This window comes from Cottoperca gobio, chromosome 17 (assembly GCF_900634415.1).
Source record: "Cottoperca gobio chromosome 17, fCotGob3.1, whole genome shotgun sequence".
Lineage (NCBI taxonomy): Eukaryota > Metazoa > Chordata > Actinopteri > Perciformes > Bovichtidae > Cottoperca > Cottoperca gobio.
In genome coordinates, this window is record NC_041371.1 from 15896979 (window position 1) to 15919431 (window position 22453).

The window sequence follows — 22453 nt, forward strand, 5'->3', positions numbered from 1 at the left end:
TCATTTCTTGTTAGCCGATTCTTATGACTGATCTTTTTCACACTTGGCGGGAAGAAGTGTGTCAATAGCATTTCCTGTTCCGACTATAGTGTCCTATTAATATGTTCTACTAATGTTCAATGAGCACATCTATATAAAGCACATAGGACAGGTAAACTGTTGTACCAATGACACGGCATGTTAGGGTTTAAATACAATTATTCAGCTTTCTTACCTTGTACCTTGAGTTTTTTGTTGTTTTGTGCACTATTTGCTTATTTGTTCTAAACCACAGTGTTGGATACGATCTATAAAAGATTGATAGAAGAAAGTAATTGTAGTCTTTCCTTTGCTACATCCAGTTTCCTTGATCAGTGCATTAACTGAAGGGACTGTAGGTATTGCAGACGGCGTCTGTATCGTCATCCTGTCAGCGACAGTTCTTACAGATTTATGATTTTTAACTACTTCAATTGTCTCATTGCTAATCTTTATTGAATTTCAAGCAAATGGACTTTTGGAGTCAAAAGTTCATATGCTTGCCAATCCTGGTCCAGGAAGTTGAAAAGTGTCCATCTCGAAAGGTCAACTCAAGTAACTGAAATGTCATGTATTATGAACATGAGTTGGACTATATAGTGACTGAACATCTTTTACTCCTGGTAAACAAAAGAAAGCAATTCTAAGCATTAGACTTGTATATACAGTATCTGTGAACAGTGATATAAATCTCACAGCTGTGACCTTGTGACGTCTTTCCTATAAACAGCTGCAGCTCTGTATTAAACCCGAGAAATGTATTTCACACATACCACTTCACAGACTATTGTTGAACTTTAGATCGCTAAATGTTTGATGTCACATAAATCCTGCTTGCCCGATAGGCTACTTTATTTAGTTTGAGTGAATGACAATATATATATATATATATATATATATATATATATATATATATATATATATATATATAAAATAAGTATAAGTATAATCATGCCCTTAAAAGTGTGTCAAACATTGACATATGTATAATTAACAAGCACATAAACTTTAATTAATTACATTTCTGGCATTACATTAGTTTTACTACAATTTATTTTATAATCTACTCTGATGATTGATTATTCCAAAACGACTTCATATAACTTAATAGGACAACAGACAATGAATTGATTGCAGCTGTGCCAGTGCTCCCCCACCTCCTGCCTTCCCCTTTCTTTGTCATGTCCAGTTTAGCGTCTGTTGTTCACTAGGTAAGAGCAACAAATAGCAGCCTAAGGCTCTTCCCAATTTGGAGAATGCTTTTTGGGATAGGCAACCTGGATGCCATTTCTCTGATATGCATCCCCATATTTGGTTGACTAACAACCTTTATTAATGGAGAGGCAGCCTGGTGTCAGCGACTGGATCCATTATTTCACTTGACAAAAGGTTGACAGTCGAAGGTAAGAAAAACTTCCACTCAAGTGAGAAACTGCTACGTCGCTGGTTTAAGATGTTAAAATAAGTGCAAGCTAAATATAGAATTTGTCATACATTTTTGGTGGGAAGATTAATTGTGTTTTTACTTTTCACTTGATTTGTCTTAATTAAATAATGATGTAATATGATATTTGGTTTTCTTCTCTAAAAATGATTACCACAGATCCCGATTTCTTGTGGAGTGAATCGTCTCAGGTAAAATTCACAGCGCTGCAGCATTTTCTTTATTATGATGAAGAACAGTTAACCCTAAAGCATCTTTCTTTTCTGTTGATATAAATGGACTTATTTTCTGGCTGCCATTTTTGGGTTTATTGTTATTACATATCAAATTGCCTGATACATCCAATTGAATCTAGATGTGCTTAGATGTGCATCCATTTAAGCATAATTAATGATGTTGTTTTATTTAAGGAAAAAAGCTAAATGATAAAAGGTTTTTAAACAAATACTGGTATGTTAACAAGACAATGATTGTAAATATTGTTTTTTGTATGGGGATATACAAAAGTTCTGTAAATTTTCCAGGTTCATCAACGGTGTATTAAAATAAAAAAGTGTATTTGACCACTTTTTTATTTTAATACACGTTTTTTTTAATTCTTAGAAGGTGGAAAAATGGGTGATGCCGCCATGGCAGAATTTGGGGTCGCTGCTTCTTTTCTGAGGAAGTCAGACAGGGAGCGACTAGAAGCCCAAACTCGTCCATTTGACATGAAGAAGGAATGCTTCGTTCCTCACCCCGAGGTTGAGTACGTCAAGGCATCAGTCACAAGTCGTAACGGTGATAAAGTCACTGTTGATACTGAATTTGGAAAGGTGTGTAAATCATATCAATATAGTTCAGTTTAAATGTATGCTGTGCAAGCCTGGACCTTTGTTTAAGACAGTATAATATCTTTCTGCAGACCGTCACGGTGAATGAGTGTGATGTACACCCTCAGAACCCGCCAAAGTTTGATAAAATTGAAGACATGGCGATGTTCACTTTCCTCCATGAGCCCGCTGTGCTGTTTAACCTCAAAGAGCGTTATGCAGCATGGATGATTTACGTAAGACTTTTGTCTAATCTGTAACTTTCCTTCGTTAATAAGACATCTCAGCATCTGAAACAACTCTTGTCTATGCCTCTCTTAATATGACAGACCTACTCTGGGCTCTTCTGTGTGACTGTCAACCCCTACAAGGCGCTGCCAGTCTACAACCAAGAGGTGGTTATTGCCTACAGAGGAAAGAAGAGGGCTGAAGCTCCTCCTCATATCTTCTCCATCTCTGACAATGCCTACCAGTACATGCTGTCAGGTAAATAATCTAAATTTACTGAAGTCTTCATTTTCATTAAATATTCAACTCAGACGTCATTAAAATGTTTTTACTGATACATTTGAAACCTCTCCTGCTGACAGACAGAGAAAACCAGTCAATCCTTATCACGTAAGTCACAGAGCCAAATAACATCTCTTCAGTAGTTAAGGGTCCTGGATTGTGGACTAAAACTTTCTGTCTCTCTTCAGTGGAGAATCCGGTGCTGGAAAGACTGTCAACACCAAGCGTGTCATTCAGTACTTTGCCAGCATCGCTGCTGCCCCGACCGGCAAGAAAGATCCAGCTGCTGAAAAGAAGGTTTTTGTTACACTCTTAATTTTTAATATTATACAACGAAAATATCATTGGTAAATCAGTCAGTCAAGCTTTTCGTCCTTAAAGCTTTTACAAAATTGGGAGTTAACCTGAAGTTTGTATCTTTAACAAAAACAGGGTACCCTGGAGGATCAAATCATTCAGGCTAACCCAGCTTTGGAGGCCTTCGGGAATGCCAAGACAATCAGGAATGACAACTCCTCTAGATTTGTGAGTATCTGTGTGACTGCAGTTAGCCTATTTGATTATCCTTGACAGAGTTAGTTTTTCACATTAGAAATAAAATGAACACTTTGGTTTCTTAGGGAAAATTTATCAGAATTCATTTTGACAACCGAGGGAAGCTGGCCTCTGCTGACATTGAGACTTGTAAGTAAAACTAAATCCATCCATACATCAATTTTCAAGGGTAGCTATGTGCCACCCATGTAGAATACAAATTAATTCATTTTGTAAAATGTGTTGAATTTGTATTGTTGCATCAAGAAGTGGTAATACACCTAGAACAAATAACTTTATACTGGAACGCAATATTATAACATATATTACACCTGACAGACCTTCTGGAAAAGTCTCGTGTGACCTATCAGCTCAAAGCAGAGAGGGACTACCATATTTTCTACCAGATCTTGTCTCAGGCAAAGCCTGAACTTCTAGGTAAGTGTACAATATAAATGTGATATATGGTTATTACTGTATCATGCATTGTATCATAAAACAAATTTTTTTTTTTTTTAGAAATTATGCTTATCACCAACAACCCCTATGACTACGCCTTCATCTCCCAAGGAGAGACGACAGTAGCCTCCATCAATGATGGTGAAGAGCTGATGGCCACTGATGTGAGCTGAATCTTCTATTCACAACAGCAAACATCAATTTAGAACAAAATAAGGAAATATCAGAATAACATCTTTTTTTATTCAATCAGGATGCCTTTGATGTGCTGGGCTTCACTCAAGAAGAGAAGAACAGTATTTACAAGCTGACAGGTGCCGTCATGCACTATGGTAACACGAAGTTTAAGCAGAAGCAGCGAGAGGAGCAGGCCGAATCTGATGGCACTGAAGGTGAGAGAGATTGTCATATGTAGATCGGTATTATTGTTATTATTATTGTCATCATTAGAGATTTGCTGATCCAGCATTATTAACTTTTCTTAATACATGATAATAATAGTTTGATAAAATAAAACATTTAAATGGTTAGCTACAGCTAATGTAGTCTAATACAACTGTCTTGTAATAAATGCTACCTTTATAAAGATTATAACGTTAACCTTTTGTTGAAACTGTTTTAGAGATTTGTTGATAACATTTCATGGTCAGTTTGAAGAATGTAGTTTGTGGTGATGTTGAACTGTATCACATTATACAGAGAAATGTTTCCGTTATTTAGCCTACCCTTACTGATAAATGGGGTGGACAACAGAACAGAAACACTGTCAGTGTAACGCAATACAATTCAACAGCTTCAACAAAAACTGTACATTATAACCTTCATGATGGTAGGATTTATTGCAGGATGAATGTATTATACTGCATTAGTTTTAGCTAACTGCCCCTAACAAACTGGCAAAATGTATCTACTGTATTATACATAGTCTAGAAACACTAGCTCTTGCTCTCAATATTGAGGGTTTTGCCTGACATTTTGTATTTGCTGCAAAAGACTAAAGACTTAAACAAATGCAAATGAACGAGAGTGACATTGTGAACGATGTTGGCAGGCCATCCATCCATCCATCCATCCATCCATCCATCCATCCATCCATCGTCTACCGCTTATCCGGGGTCAGGTCGCGGGGGCAGCAGCTCCAGTAAGAAACCCAAATCTTCCCTTCTCCGGGCCACATCCGCCAGCTCCGACTGGGGGATCCCGAGGCGTTCCCAGGCCAGTGAGGAGATATAATCTCTCCACCGAGTCCTGGGTCTTCCCCGGGGTCTCCTCCCAGCTGGACGTGCCTGGAACACCTCCCTAGGGAGGCGCCCAGGTGGCATCCTTACTAGATACCCGAACCACCTCAACTGGCTCCTTTCAACGTAAAGGAGCAGCGGCTCTACTCCGAGTCTCTCACGGATGGCTGAACTTCTCTATCTCTAAGGGAGACGCCAGCCACCCGTCTGAGAAAACCCATTTTGGCCGCTTGTAGCCGCGATCTCGTTCTTTCGGTCATGACCCAGCCTTCATGACCATAGTCGAGGGTAGGAACGAAGATCGACCGGTATATTGAGAGCTTTGCCATCTGGCTCAGCTCTCTTTTTGTCACAACGGTGCGGTAAAGTGACTGCAGTACCGCCCCCGCTGCTCCATTTCCATTCCAAAACAAGACCCCGAGGTACTTGAAGTCCTTCACTTGGGGTAAAGGCTCATTCCCTACCCAGAGTAGGCAATTCACCGGTTTCCTGCTGAGAGCCATGGCCTCAGATTTTGAGGTGCTGATCCTCATCCCAACCGCTTTACAGGCCATGCCATCCCAAATTATTTTGCTCCACATGACAACCACAGCTGAGCCACTGCACCAACTTAATACTTGTGCAAGCTTGTGATGTAGAAAATATTTCCTTGGAATACTCCAATTGTTATACATAAATTGGGACAGTATCAAACAAAAACACTTTTTACATTTCTGACAGTATGTTTCCACCTTGTCATGTTCAACCATGTTTGTCACTGGTCAAATAACCCTAAACAGAAAGACAAGAGCTAAAAGAGCATGCCCAATGTCAGGTTGAAGAGACACTTATGTATATTTTCACTTTCTCAGTTGCTGACAAAATTGCATATCTGATGGGCCTGAACTCTGCCGACCTCATCAAAGGCCTCTGTCACCCAAGAGTCAAAGTAGGAAATGAGTGGGTCACCAAGGGACAAAATGTCGCTCAGGTAATGACTTGAAGGGGACTTTTTGAAGATAGTTTAATTGAATAAATAATTGAGTGTTAAAGATATTCCTCATAATGTTTTCCCAAGGTGTACTATGCTGTAAGTGCACTGGCTAAATCAGTGTATGAGAAGATGTTTCTGTGGATGGTGGTGAGGATAAACCAATCCCTGGACACCAAGCAGCCTCGCCAGTACTTCATTGGTGTACTGGACATAGCTGGATTTGAGATCTTTGAAGTAAGTTTGTCATAGAATCTAAAGCTTTTAAACATTAGTAACACGTTTGCTTAACGTTTTCATGTCTGAGTGCATTTTTGCTTACTATTGATGTTATTACAGTTCAACACCTTTGAGCAGCTGTGCATCAACTTCACCAATGAAAAACTGCAACAGTTTTTCAACCACCACATGTTTGTGCTGGAGCAGGAAGAGTACAAGAAAGAGGGCATTGAATGGACTTTCATAGATTTTGGCATGGATTTGCAGGCCTGTATTAGACCTGATTGAAAAGGTGAGAGACAGGACTTGTACAGCTAACATGTTCATGAATAAATGTATTGTTTAAAGTCATTTAAAACAAGTTATATTTGTGTCCCCTCAGCCCATGGGAATCATGTCCATCCTTGAAGAGGAGTGCATGTTCCCCAAAGCTTCTGATGCCACTTTTAAAGCTAAGCTCTATGACAACCATCTGGGGAAATCTGCTAACTTCCAGAAGCCCAGAATTGTCAAGGGGAAACCAGAGGCCGATTTTGCCCTGATGCACTATGCTGGAACTGTTGATTATAATATCAACAACTGGCTGGTGAAGAACAAGGATCCCCTGAATGAGACCGTGGTCACACTTTTCCAGAAATCTACACTTAAGCTTTTATCTATTCTTTTTGCGGCGTATGTAGGAGCTGATTCAGGTATGTTGACACTCATAAGTTAAAATAAATGAATTCAAACCTACAGTAATGGTTCACAGTGATTAACATTGTGATACAGATTCATATATGTGCTTTTTTGTACAGTTTTCTCTTGACTAACTTTGCAATATTTTCATTTATTTATTTAGCTGACTCAGGTGGGAAAGGCAAAGGTAGCAAGAGGAAAGGTTCATCCTTTCAAACTGTATCAGCTTTGCACAGGGTAAGACTTAAAAAATAATTGAATTCACATTTTCAAATAGTTGCTATGGGTCTAAGCTAGGGGTGTCCAAACTACGGCAAACTGCGACCCGTGGTCCATTTTTAATTGGCCCGCAGCAAATTCTAAAAATATAATGGAATATGGCCCAGATAGAAACTTGCATTTGAATGTTTTGTACTTCTTAGTTCTAACACAGAAACACAGTTTTGACTTGTCAGCTAACTTATGTATTCAAAGTTATCTGTTGAAAACTTGCAGGAGAACCTGAACAAGCTGATGACCAACTTGAGGTCTACTCACCCTCACTTTGTACGCTGCCTGATCCCCAATGAGACCAAGACTCCTGGGGCCATGGAGAACCCTCTGGTGATGCACCAGCTGCGCTGTAATGGTGTGCTGGAAGGCATCAGGATCTGCAGAAAGGGCTTCCCCAACAGGATCCTCTATGGAGATTTCAAACAGAGGTTTGCATGTGATGGACAAGCTTACATTTAAAACTAACAATGAAAACAAATCGTTGTCTTGACAGAATTTGACAGCTTTATGATATATTTTCACAACATGCCAAAATTGTATCCGTTTGATTTATTTTAAAGATACCGCATTTTAAACCCTAATGCCATTCCTGAGGGACAGTTTATCGACAACAAGAAGGCTGCCGAGAAACTGTTGGGTTCTCTGGATATTGACCAAAGCCAGTACAAACTGGGGCATACCAAGGTCAGTATTGTATATAGAAAATGCATTTTGTACAACAGATATGTTGTTAATGACGATTTAATATGCCCATATAAAAAAAGGTGTTCTTCAAAGCTGGACTGTTGGGTCTGCTAGAGGAGATGCGAGATGATCGACTAGCACTAGTCATGACTGGCATCCAATCCCGGGCAAGAGGCCTTCTGGCAAGAATCGAATACCAGAAATTCTTTATACACAGGTAACTGCTTACAGCATGGCCAAACTGTTAGGCAAGTCAAGTCAGGTCAGTTTTATACATATAGCCCAAATTTGTGACACAGATCACAAATTCACCTCAAGGGGCTTTACAATCTGTACAGCATACAACACCCCTTATGCCAGGGGTATTCAACTAAAATTCTAAGAGGTCCAGTTAGAGAAGATGTCCGCGAGCAAAGGTCCGGAGCATCATAATGTGTAACGTGCATTATGAATTAGTGTGATATATATTGAAGCAGCCTAGTAGCTGTATCAACGTCAAATCTAATAAAGAAAGTACAATTTTAAAACATTTAGACAATATTTATTGTGACTTAACATTGAACTATACAGATATATATATATATTACTGTAGATATGTTTGTGTTCTTCTCGGGCTGCATTTAAAAATAAAATTGAGAAAATAAATAAAATAGCTTTTGACAAATCGTGCATCTTAAAATAAAGTGCTTAATCTTAGAGAAATAAAATAAAGTAGCAGCAGCTTGAGTTTCCCTTTTTCTTTAACTGTTTCACATCTTGATTTAACTCTCAACCAATGTTAGAATAAATCAGTCTCAACACATCTTAACAATTGAACATTTTAACCCAGGCTAGCACATCCTGAGTTAAACTGTTCTCTGTGGCTGATAATGCTGACAGGTGGCCTGTTTGCTTTATTTTGTCACAAATCAAAATCACATTGGGCTCTGAGTGCTTATTTTCTGTGCCCTCAGTTCAGACTTGAGTGGATATGTTTGGTCAAAAACGTTGTGCTTTGTCTCATAGTGGCGTTTCACATCACCACTTTTAATGAGCACCACGGTCTCTGAGCAGATGAGACAGCTGGTGTTGTGCTCCAGTGGGAAGGATGAACATGAATGAGTCTGTCCATCCTGGGTTGAAAGCTCTGTTGACTTCTCTCTTCTTGGAGAGCGCCATGAGTAGTTATTTTTCTCTCCCTGTCTGCCGCTCACTCGTCTCTTCTTCTGTGTTTCTCTCCCTTTCTCCATCTTCTCTCCTTGTATCGCTAACTCATCTTTCCGTCTGTCACTCGCCTCTCATCTGTCTGTATTCAGAGTCGCAATGTTTGTCAGTTGGAATGCACATATTTGATTGGCTGAGTAGCATCACGTGAGATGGCATGTAATTGGTCTGTGAGTTTCCTGAAACTCTAAACCAGTGCCGTAAAAACGAGAAAAGCTGCGCCGGTTAAAATAGAAAATTGAAAATCCCTTAATAATTTCTTGATTATAGGTCCGGGTCCGTATAGATCGACGTCTGGGTCCGGACTCGGACCGCGGTCCGCCTGTTAGTGACCTATGTTCTATACTGATAGTAGACCCCTTAATTCGGAAATGAAAAACTCAACCTAGGAGAAGTACCTCAAAATGCACATGTACTCTGTTTTACATACAAAATCCAAATAGTACAACTATTATTGAAATAAATATCAAACACAGGAGACCATTGTGAAGGGAGGAAAACAATTTAAGTCATTTTGAAATCATCTCATTGTAGATGTTTTGTGCCTCTTTGTGGTCATATTGCATCTCTTTGTGGTCATATTTAAAGACAAGGATCTGTTGTCTGCAGGGATTCACTATTTGTGATCCAGTGGAACATCCGAGCCTTCATGGGGGTCAAGAATTGGCCGTGGATGAAGATGTTCTTCAAGATTAAACCTCTGTTGAAATCAGCAGAGACTGAGAAGGAGATGGCCATTATGAAGGAAGAGTTTGCCAAACTAAAAGAGGCTTACGCAAAATCTGAGGCTCGCAAGAAGGAACTTGAAGAAAAAATGATCACTCTTCTCCAAGAGAAGAATGACCTGCAGCTCCAAGTTCAATCTGTATGTGTTTAAAATCTGTCAGCATTACAAATAATATTCAAATAAAACCAAGTCTGCCAATGTCAAATGCTGGGTGTTTTACATAATAACAGGAGCAGGATAATCTGGGTGATGCTGAAGAAAGATGCGAGGGGCTAATCAAAAGCAAGATCCAGCTGGAGGCAAAATCCAAAGAGCTGTCTGAGAGACTGGAGGATGAGGAGGAGATGAATGCTGAACTGACTGCTAGGAAGAGGAAGCTGGAAGATGAGTGCTCTGAGCTGAAGAAAGACATTGATGACTTAGAGTTAACTCTGGCTAAAGTGGAGAAGGAGAAGCACGCCACCGAGAACAAGGTACCCCAAACACTAATTATTGTGAAAGTACTCTGTGTGTCTCAACTACAATGTGTGTTGAAGCCCTTGATACAAATGTCTTCTGGCCATAGGTAAAGAACCTGGTCGAAGAGATGGCTGCTCTGGATGAAATCATTGCTAAGTTGACCAAAGAAAAGAAAGCCTTACAGGAAGCTCATCAGCAAACACTGGATGATCTGCAGAGTGAAGAAGACAAAGTCAACACTCTGACCAAGGCCAACTCTAAGCTGGAGCAGCAAGTGGATGATGTAAGAATTTACAAAATCAAGTGGATTTGTTTGTAACATGTAAAATAATGACTGAATAAGAAGTAATTTATTACGATCCACAGCTTGAAGGGTCCCTAGAGCAAGAGAAGAAAGTGCGTATGGACCTTGAGAGAGCAAAGCGGAAGCTTGAAGGAGACCTAAAGTTAGCTCAAGAGAGTATCATGGACCTGGAAAATGACAAGCAGCAAATCGAAGAGAGGCTGAAAAAGTAATGTGAAAACTTCCCCGCTAAAAACTTAAAATGATGTGTCAGCTAGTATGTATATACTTATTTTTTTAAATGTATCCACAGGAAAGATTTTGAAATCAGCCAACTCAATGGCAAAATCGAAGATGAACAATTGATAAGTGTCCAGCTCCAGAAGAAATTGAAGGAGTTACAGGTAATAAATACAATTGGATAAAGAAAGTTGGGTTAGCAGATGCATGAATATGACATTTTAAGACAACAATCAGTAATAAGAGCATTTTTGATTTTATTTTGGTCTAGGCCCGCATTGAGGAGCTGGAGGAAGAGCTTGAGGCAGAGCGAGCTGCACGAGCCAAGGTGGAGAAGCAGAGATCAGACTTGGCTAGAGAGCTGGAGGAGATCAGCGAGAGGCTGGAGGAGGCTGGTGGAGCAACATCTGTCCAGATTGACATGAACAAGAAGCGGGAGGCCGAGTTCCAGAAACTCCGCAGAGACCTTGAAGAGGCCACTCTGCAGCACGAAGCCACTGCTTCCACACTCAGGAAGAAGCAAGCTGACAGTGTGGCTGATCTCGGGAGAGCAGATTGACAACCTACAGAGAGTCAAGCAGAAACTTGAGAAGGAGAAGAGTGAGTTCAGGCTGGAGCTGGATGATGTGGTCTCCAATATGGAACATATTGTGAAGGCTAAGGTAAAATACTTTCTTTCTAAAACAACGTTCATGTCTCTTGAAGTAAGCCATGTGCCAGTGTTGTGCTTTTTGTTTTCAGAATCATTTGGAGAAAATGTGCAGGTCTCTGGAAGACCAGATGAATGAATACAAAACAAAGGCAGAAGAGGGACAGCGCACCATCAATGACATCAACCTACAGAAAGCAAAGCTTCAAACTGAGAATGGTATGCATTTGATTTGAACGATGTGTTTTGTTTGGGATATTACGAAGTCCTTATTGTATTCTTGTATATATATACACTATATAGGTGAATTTGCAAGGCGGCTTGAGGAAAGGGAATCCCTGGTGTCTCAACTAACCAGAGGAAAACAGTCCCACTCTCAACAAATTGAAGACCTTAAAAGACAACTAGAGGAGGAAGTCAAGGTAGCAACCAATTATCAGTTCAAATTAGTTACAGATAGTGGTACATAAAAATGCAAAGATATGCTTTCATTCCAGGCCAAGAATGCATTAGCCCATGCAGTGCAGTCTGCTCGTCATGACTGTGACCTGCTCAGGGAGCAGTATGAGGAGGAGCAGGAGGCCAAGACTGAATTGCAGCGCGGCATGTCCAAGGCCAACTCTGAGGTGGCTCAGTGGAGAACTAAGTACGAAACTGATGCCATCCAGAGAACCGAGGAACTGGAGGAGTCTAAGTGAGTAATTTGTATTTTCATTCAAACAACTCGGCAACGTTTAAAACAATTAACTTGGGATACATTCAATCATAATCCAGAAGAAGCTGGCTCAGCGTCTGCAGGATGCTGAGGAGGCTGTTGAAGCAATCAATGCTAAATGTTCGTCTCTGGAGAAGACCAAACACAGGCTGCAGAATGAGATTGAAGATCTCATGGTGGATGTGGAGAGATCTAATGCTGCTGCTGCTGCTCTGGACAAGAAGCAAAGGAACTTTGACAAGGTTAAATAAAAATAAATAAAAATGTCTTTTAGATTAACAAATAAGAGTATAATTGACCTTTAAGCACCCATATTTCAGGTCTTGGCAGAATGGAAACAGAAGTATGAAGAGTCTCAGTGTGAGCTGGAGAGCTCCCAGAAGGAAGCCAGGTCTCTGAGCACTGAGCTCTTCAAACTGAAGAACTCTTATGAAGAATCTCTTGAACATCTGGAGACCATGAAGAGAGAGAATAAGAATATGCAGGGTAAGGGTAACACCAGTGTACGCCTCTATTGCAGAATGTGTTCTAATGACAAAACCATTGATAATGTTACATTTTGTTTCTCAGAGGAAATAGCTGACCTCACTGAGCAAATTGGTGAGAGTGGAAAGAGTATTCGTGAGCTTGAGAAGATTCGAAAACAGTTGGAACAAGAGAAGTCTGAGATACAAACAGCCCTGGAGGAAGCAGAGGTATGTTGAATGTTCTAACAGTGGATCTTGTGAAACTATTTTGATGATTGGTAATGACGAGTGATATATTTCATTTTAATTCTTTATTTCATGATAGGCCTCACTGGAGCACGAGGAAGGGAAGAATCTCAGAGCCCAGCTGGAGTTCAACCAGATTAAGGCTGATATTGAGCGCAAACTGGCCGAGAAAGATGAAGAGATGGAGCAAGCAAAGAGAAACCAACAGCGTATTGTGGATACTCTTCAGAACTCTCTGGATGCCGAGACTCGCAGCAGGAATGAGGCTCTTCGTTTGAAGAAGAAAATGGAGGGAGACCTCAATGAGATGGAGATCCAGCTGAGCCAGGCCAACAGGCAGGCAGCTGAGGCTCAGAAACAACTTAAGGCTGTTAATGCACATCTGAAGGTATGGATTTATTTTCTTTTTCCTTTAAAAAAGAAAAGAAAAACACATGGACATATTATGTTATCACTTAAGTTGCTTCACAATACATCTCACACTCTTCCAGGATGCTCAGCTCCAGCTTGATGACTCTCTTCGATCCAATGAAGATCTTAAGGAAAACAATGCCATTGTTGAGAGACGTAACAACCTGCTGCAGGCCGAACTGGAGGAGCTCAGGTCTGCTCTGGAGCAAGCTGAGAGAGCTCGCAAACTTGCTGAGCAAGAGCTGCTGGATGTTAGTGAACGGGTGCAGCTACTGCACTCACAGGTAACTTACAGAGAATACCAATACTAGCATGTTTGTTTCACATTCATTGCTTTCACAATGCAAATTCTACCATTTATGTAAAACTAGAACACTAGCCTGATAAATCACAAGAAGAAACTCGAGGTTGACGCTTCCCAGCTTCAGACTGAAGTGGAGGAAGCAGTGCAGGAGTGCAGAAACGCTGAGGAAAAGGCCAAGAAGGCCATTACTGATGCTGCCATGATGGCAGAGGAGCTGAAGAAAGAGCAGGACACCAGCGCTCACCTGGAGCGTATGAAGAAGAACATGGAGCAAACCATCAAAGACCTGCAGCACCGTCTGGATGAAGCTGAACAGATCGCCATGAAGGGAGGCAAGAAGCAGATGCAGAAGCTCGAAGCCAGGGTGAGTGTCGATTATTTCATTAAATCACTAAATCATCAGAATCTGACAATATTAAATATCTTAGAACTGTAACGCTTCCTCATAATAAAAAGGCATTTACAACAATACTAAATATGAAAAACTCAAACATCAAATATTTCCTCTACAGATCAGAGAACTGGAAAGTGAGGTGGAGGCTGAACAAAGAAAGTCCAGTGAATCTGTCAAGGGATTACGAAAATATGAGAGACGAATCAAAGAGTTGACCTATCAGGCAAGTTTCAATTCACTTTGGAAATATTGTGGAACAGTGAGATTGTAATATCTATTGAAAAATTATTTTGTTTATTCTTGTTTTCAGACAGAAGAGGATCGTAAGAATCTTGCCCGTCTGCAAGATCTGGTTGATAAGCTGCAGCTAAAGGTCAAATCCTACAAGAGAGCTACAGAGGAATCTGTAAGTACTTCAGAGAAATGTATATATATATATAGAAAAAGCATAAAACCTATTCTAGCCCACAATGCATCTGTGTTTGTTCATATTCAATATCATGGCCATCTCAATAAAGTAAAAGATACGTGGTAGAGCCTTACATAACTTCAGGATTTTTCTTATCAGTACACTCTAACATTTGAAAGTGGACTGATCAGCCTTTGATAAATTGCATTATATTTGGACAGCCCTGTACTTCAGTACTATCAATGTAATTGGCCACTGGCACATATGAAATGTAATTGAAAAACAGTGGTGTCAGCTGATGAGGATATTGTGTTTCTGCTCTCCAGGAGGAACAGGCCAACAGTAATCTTGGCAAGTTTCGTAAGCTTCAACATGAGTTTGATGAAGCTGAAGAGAGAGCTGACATCGCTGAGTCACAGGTCAACAAGCTACGTGCCAAGAGTCGTGATGTGGGGTCGAAGGTCGGTTATTGATTATCAGTTATTTTTTTATCCTTTTTTGTGTTACATGTGCCCATTTTGGGCTAATTGGGGTTACATTAAAAACAAAATGAATTCTGCAGCAATCTGGATGATGCATCATGATTAAACTTTATAATCATACATAGTATAAATTACTAGAGATGCATTGATTGCATTTTGTTTGGCCGATTCTGAATCCGATTTTGGCCGTTTCCAATTTTCTTTCTTTCTATGACATATAATTGACAGCTGAGTATTCAAAAAACATTTCTGTAACTTTTCTTTAATCGAAAATTCAATTGTATGATTATAATAAAATATTGAATACTTAATAACTTTTACATTTTCTCCAAAACTGCATCAGGTTAAAGGACCTTCTCTCAAAAAAACAAATCTCTAAGTAAATAAGTGTTTCAGGTGATTGAAATGTGCTGTATATTCCACAATTACATATCAGTAACAGAGAAGAATCAGAGAAAATATTATTCATTACTATGTATGTAGGTCTATTATAGTCAACTATTTATTAGTCTGACTGATAGAATATAGACTCTGCATATAAGCCAAAAACAGAATTCTCCTCCCCTTCCACTATCTGTTACCATTTTTTAAATTCCTGTTTCTAAAGAAACAACAAAAAGCTCCAAGCTAGCAACAGCCATCGTCAGTCGGAGTTGATTTGGCACGCACAACTGACATTGACTTGACCAATGTATCGATCCATTCCAGTTCACACAAGCTTCTGTGATATCAGTTTAATAATGTTCTGCAAGAGCCACATGCAGCTATTAAATCATCTGCGTGTTTTAGAGTGCAGTGAGCTCGTCCAGATCTAAATGATAGGCAAGCTTCACATGATCAAGATTTCGGTCACCGGCTGACTGATCATATCTCCATAATTGAAAGTACATTCTAATATTTTTGTCCCATCAAAAGAATGGGATTGCAGAAAAGACAAAACAAAATAAGGCACTGTTTATGAGCCAGTGATGATATTACTAATAGAATATATTAATGCCACCAAATAAATAGTGTACAGTGTGCACAAAACCTTCTCACTAATATGTAGGACAGTGAATCTACAACATTTAAAAGTTTTGATTGCACCATTGCTTAACAAAATCACGATAATGCGTTTTAAAAATAACCCTTTAAATCACATTGTTTAACTGTTTTTTTTCTTATTTCAGAAAGGACACGATGAGGAGTGAAGCTCATGGAAATAATTCCTGTTTCTGAGGCACCCGTGTCTGAATAAAAGTGTCTCCCTAAGCATGTCAGTTTTTCAGTAGAATAAATAAAATTAATCTGCATCTCAAACTGTGCTTTGGCCTTTTTTTTGTAACCTGGCTTTATATCAGTACATTGGAATACAATCTTAGGATACTGCTGACACCACAGCCTAAGTTAACTGCAGGTTTGCAACATATCTACAAAAACATTTAGTTACGGCTGATGTTTCTAATAACTATTACATCATTAAAATGCATTTCCATATTTAAAATGGTATCTATGTCACAATTATAACCTGTACATATAATGCACTATTGTAGCTTAAAACACATCACTGCACAACATCTCCAATCTCAATCTTTGTCTGTGCAAATGATACATTAACATTTGGATTTGAGTTGTTATATGTATGTAGTGACATATTCAGGCAAATCAAGTAGATTGTTTATATATCATACAAACTGTGCATTAGATCCTGGTTATATCTTCTAAATACAAGTTAATTTCAAGGGAACAAACTGGATTATTTTGTTAATGGTTGCAGGATTTCCTCAAGGCAGCTTCAGAATTTTCATTAGTTGGATGCATTTTATGAACAGTTTTATGTCCAATAAAGCGAATAAATCTAATTTACTATACCATAAATATGTATTGGAATCAATAGTTATTGCTGTATATTAAGGATACAGTGATTTGTTATGGATATATTATGTATCAATATGATGTCATTTTGTGTTGCACCTCTGAGCATACCCAGCAACACCGATTGGGGGGACTAGAGTCCTGCTAAACTTTTATTATCTTTACAAAGCGTGATTTCATTGGATGCTGAGCAGTGGATGGCCCTTTCCTACTAATTCATTTTACGGACACAAATAGCCTGCAGATCATAACTGCAGATCACAGTGAGAAGGGTTACAAGGTTTAAATCAATTCATAATAAACAGTATTTTGCTAAATAGGAGACGCTATGTCATCTGACTGTTCATTATTATAGACAGTAGTTACATCCACCACATAATTCATGTTACCAAATAGTATTATTATCATGTTGCAGTGACATTAACATAACAGATACCATTTACAATACGAAGCAGCAATTCTCTCATAGGCTCACCTGTTACACTGTAGACTGTCCTCTTGCAGAGGGTGTCTCAAGATGTGTGTAGTTACACAATAAAAGCCTATGATATTTTGGAAAAGAAAGGAAAAGAAAAGCAAATGTTAAGGAAATTGTGACCCAAGGCGCTTCTGCCCTCTTTCACGTAAATGCATCAAAATAAACATGAAAGACTATATTTAAGTAAGCTCACTAATATAAAATCGAATATCGAATAATATATTGGCAGTATAGCAGACCTATTTTAGAAGTTATCATTTACTACAATATCACCGCCTGTACACATAACAAGGGTCGCAATGAAAGGAAATCCTTTGTCCAAATTTTCCAAATCTTTCACAACAATATCACTCCAATTACACTTTTATTTCATGAAATTGTAATAGTTAATGTGTCTTAATTGCAGATTGTCATATAAAACATTTCACATAGTACATTATTTTTACAAAATTCATTCAAATATAATATAATGCAAACCCTACCTTTTTGCCATTTTTCTCTGTTATGTGCAATGTTCAGTCTTCATCAGCAGAAAAACTTTTTAATCTATAGGAGTCTTCCAGATCTGAGTGCAAATGCACCAACCACTAACTTCATTGTCCGAATGGAGAAGGTTAAGACAAGAGAAGGACACATGGAGGCAGGGTCCGATACTCAACACCTCCTCAAATGACCTTCAGTAAATAACAAGCAATCTAACAATAGCAACCTCATCTGAAACCACCGATGGCTCAGATTTCAAACTTAAGAGACAAGGTGCCTCACACCAAAGTGATTTCAATAGTCAGAGATACAAGGACTGTGGACAGCTGGGAATGGGACCGTTGACGAAGGACTGAGTGCTCCACTAACGCCTGGAATAGAAAGAGCTAAGTAAAGGACCTCAGAATTCGGGTATGAAGGGAAACACATTGTCAACAGTATTTCCACTGTATGGAGGACACTCTAAATAACTTCATTTTGTTGTTGTCAAGTTCAATGATGAGTTACTGGTATATCAGGGCCTGCCTAGTGTTTGACATCTATCATCATCATCAGGCCATTGAGTTACAAATAATATGTTAGTTCCAGTTTGGTTACCTATTGAAAATGTTTGCTAGAAGTACTAGAATTACTTGTCGAGTCAAGTCAACTGAATTACATAGCCCAATATACGAAATTTGCCTCAATTTGCGGCAGTGGCTCAGTCAGTAGGGGCTTGGACTGTGAGCCGTAGGGTTGCTGGTTCAAGTCAGTGTGACTGCTACTTGGAGAGGTCCCAGTTCACCTCCTGCCCTGCCGTGGTGCCCTTGAGCAAGGCACCAGACATCCCCCCTCACTCCCATTGCTCCCCGGGCGCTGTCCTATGAGCTGCCCACTGCTCCTAGTAGTAGACTCCTGGTACTAGGATGGGTTAAAAGCAGAGCACACATTTCACTGTGTGTGCTGTGTGTTCTGCATGTGTGACCATTAAAAAGAGGGTTTCAACCTCGACTTTCCATTTCACCTAGCTCACACAACCAACAAAGTCTGTCCTCCTATGCAGAGGCCTTAAACCTACCTGTCTCTAGGGCTCATGGTAATGTTCCTGAGCGCAGCTGTGCACATAGCAAAAGCTTGTTTTGTATTCAGAATATGCTTGCATTCATTATGTTCATTCCCAACGTTTAAGATTGGAAGCATACTGTGTTGGGTGTGAATTTCTTAACATGGTTCACTTCATAGTTGGTTGAGCTGGTTTGGGAATATACTGTGTATCGCTATAGAGGGATTTTCTGTAATTCAGTGGAGAAAATGTAATGGACGTATACTTACAGTATCAGGACTGTTAAACTTCAGGTGCACCTAGCTGTGGCAGAAGTGGGAATGGTAATTCTTCATGGTACTAAACTTGCTCCCTGTTCACCTTCCTTCCCAATTGCTGCAAGTAAATCACAAATACAATAGAAGATACAGTGTTTTACCCAACCTCACAGATGTGAATGAGCACAGATATCTACTATTATAATAATATTCTTAAGAGGATGTAATTGGAATATAATATACATTTTCCCTGGATAAAAACTGGACTTAAAGAATTACAGAATACAAAATCGTGTTGCCATGGAAGATGCATTAGCTCTCAAGTACAGTATGTCTAAACAAGTTTCATATAAAACCCATAATAATTATATTCATATTAAAGTTTTCTTAAGGTTTTAGTTTAGCTTCTTGTCTAGTTCTTGTCTAGACTGATTTGAGATGGCTGTACAGTGAATTATATACTATTTATCTCTATTGCTTCAACACCTGTTGCTGCTCACCTGTCACCATACTGTCACCACACTGTCCACGTCATCAATTACTGAAGGCAGGCAGCGGGAATTTCACAGGTTATCTTTGTGCTCAAGGATACACAGCCATGCCAGAAGGCAAGGACAAGGGTAGGAGCAAGGGTACCAACCCATTTTAAACATGGCGCTGTAATCCTGATAATAATTCTTCTCATTTTTTCCAGCAAAAGAAAATATTTATCCAGTAATTAGGTTAAATGTTAATGTATTTGTAATTTTTTTAAAGAAGAAAAGGTTATCCCCATATCTAAAATAAATAAAAATGCAAATACATTGAAAGTGGTAAGAAGAGTCATACCTTGTGGACAAGGCACTGACTTAAATTACGTACACTTTAACGCAACGCTAACTCTTTAACTACATAACGTTACGTGGACAAAAAACAAAATGTTGCACCTCAGAAAGTCTCACGTCCAAATGTTGTCTCCTGAATGTGCTGCCTACAGGCTATTACAATGTGAAATGATACAAACAGGTGGGCTGCCGCTGTGCATTTTAGCACATTTGTGGTTTAATAAAGAGTTTACCGTTAACGTTGTGTCTAATATTTTGCTAGCAAGCTAACGTTAGCTAACAACCAGCTGTGCTTGAATATTTAGAATTTAAGTTGCTTGCTTTACACCTTCACAGTGGTGGAAAGTAACTAAGTACATTTATTACAATTGAGTACAATTTTGAGGTACTTGTACTTCGGTCGCGGCATCAGCCCCACATGAACTCCCGTCCCTCCTGCCCATGGACCTCCCCTCCACCTGCCTGTTGCACACCTGCGTGTCATTACCTAATCAGTCATCGTGCCCATTCGCTAGCATCATGTCATTATAGGTCAGCCTTTGTTCTGGATGTATCAAATATTTTTGCATTGTCATAGGGTTAATTAACTAATCAATAGTAACCTATAATTGAATTATTTAATATATAAAGTACAGTAAGTAAGTATCTGAAATCTTCTCCCATCACTGCACAACCATAGACTGTATATATACACTTTATATTCAGTATGTGCTAAACCAAATGTAATATTCAACAGCTGGTACATCAGCAGAAACGCTCACAGCCAGTGGGCCACCTAAAATGCAGTACAAATGCTGTGGCTGGAAAGCACAGCAGTCCAAATAAAAGTATTCTGGCTCAAGCCAACAGGCATTGCTGGTGTGTATGACTAAAGTAAGTAGACCTACCTTCCTTTACTCTAGTGCAGAGGTCTTCAGCAGTAGGTCCGCGACCACCTAGGGGGGGTGGTAAAATGTTTGGTAGATTAGACAATTTGTAATTTTTTATTTAAAAAAAATATATAAAAAATCCACAAATTTAAATGTCTTTAAATATACATTAACATAAATCCAACATATATTAGCGTACGGATAAATGGAGGCAGAAGACGTTATCTTGCACACATTCAGTATTAATTGAATAGCATAGTATTGAATGCACAATAACAGGGTAGCTATGTTTATACATGACACTAGGCCCAGTTTAATATAAAACACAATTTTATACAACATGGTAGGGGGTCCCTGCTCCATCTCTCCATCAGTTTGGGGGTCCTTGGCCTGAAAAACATTGAAGACCCCTGCGCTAGTACTTAAGCAGTCCTATAACTTTGGGCCTTGTTACGGCCACGGCCAATGCCGTCTGCCTCATTAATCTTCGGGGGTATTCTGTGTATGCATGCCCCTTTGTTTCCCTATTATTTATGGTAATTAGGATGAGTCGTACCGGCCCCTGAGTGGCCGCAGCGCTGTTCACCTCCTCCCACCTAGCAAAGACGGGGATGTTGATTGGAGGGTTCTTGTTCTGGCTCTCCAATCCGAGGCGCACCGTGGGGACGAGGAGCTACAGCTGCCTGGCCAGCTCAACAGTCGAGGCTTGTGTTGTCAGCCACCCATGCACAGCGTTGTTTGGTTCTGAGACTCTAACATATTGTATATTGTATCTTGGACTTGTGATATTCAAAACCCTTAGAGCAGGGGTGGGCAATTAATTTTAGCAGAGGGCCTCATGAGAAACTGGGACTGTTGTGGAGGGCCGGACCAACAGGCTGATTTACTATTAAAAAAAGAAAATGCTTCAGGAACTCCGACAGATTGATTTCTGGAAATTGACTCGCGGGCCGCACAAAGTGAGGTATAAATGGTATGTCCAATCTGATCATTGTGTTATTAAATATCTGTATTCAGTCAACTAAATCAGCTCCTGAGCAAATACCAGGTGTAATAACTACAGCACAGCACACATTAATATTCATACTGCTCTCTCCTGACACGTCAAAACCTTTTCCAGGGTGAGCAGTAAAGATGAGTTAACCACCCACCAAAACCCAAGCAGCATGCACTATATCTTTTTTATATTTTCTCCTAAGCAGCAGGCAGAGAAAGTTTTACTGTGGAAAGTTCTAGAGAAAGACAACTTTGAAGGAAATACAAGCGATTTCCTTGACATCTTATACAACTGTTGCTTTTCTATATTGAGATTATAATAATAATAATATATTTTATTTGTAAAGCGCCTTTCAAAGCTAAAAGCAATCTCAAGGCGCTAAAATGCAGGAACAACAACAACAACAGACGTAAGATTTTACAGAAAGGCTTTTTTTGAAAAGAAAAAGATGTTCCGTGAAACAATGGTCGGGGAAACACTGCACTATATACAGATACAGTTTGGCTGAGCAGGGAGTCCATGGTGGTGCTGCTGCACTTGGATTTGCTACCAAAATACCCTGGTGTCTTCTGATGGTGGGCATCATCTGGGGTGGTCTCCAGAGTGTATATGGGATGCCCATATATCGATTACATGGCCGATCACTGTGTTCAATTTCATAGCAATCCATCCAATAGTTGTCACGACATTTGATTAAAACCCAAAAAACCTCATGGTGGCACTAGGGGTAAATTGATGGTAATCACCAAAGTCCCAACATGTATCATTATCGTGGTCCAAAATACACTCGTAGAAGAAACGACACAACTGTGACACTGCCG

At 39.5% G+C, this 22453-nt stretch overlaps 1 pseudogene; it reads left to right on the plus strand.

Annotated features, from left to right (window-relative positions):
• The first annotated feature begins 2076 nt into the window (after nucleotides 1-2076).
• On the plus strand, nucleotides 2077-16056 carry LOC115022750 (myosin-7-like; annotated as a pseudogene).
• Nucleotides 16057-22453: the final 6397 nt, after the last annotated feature.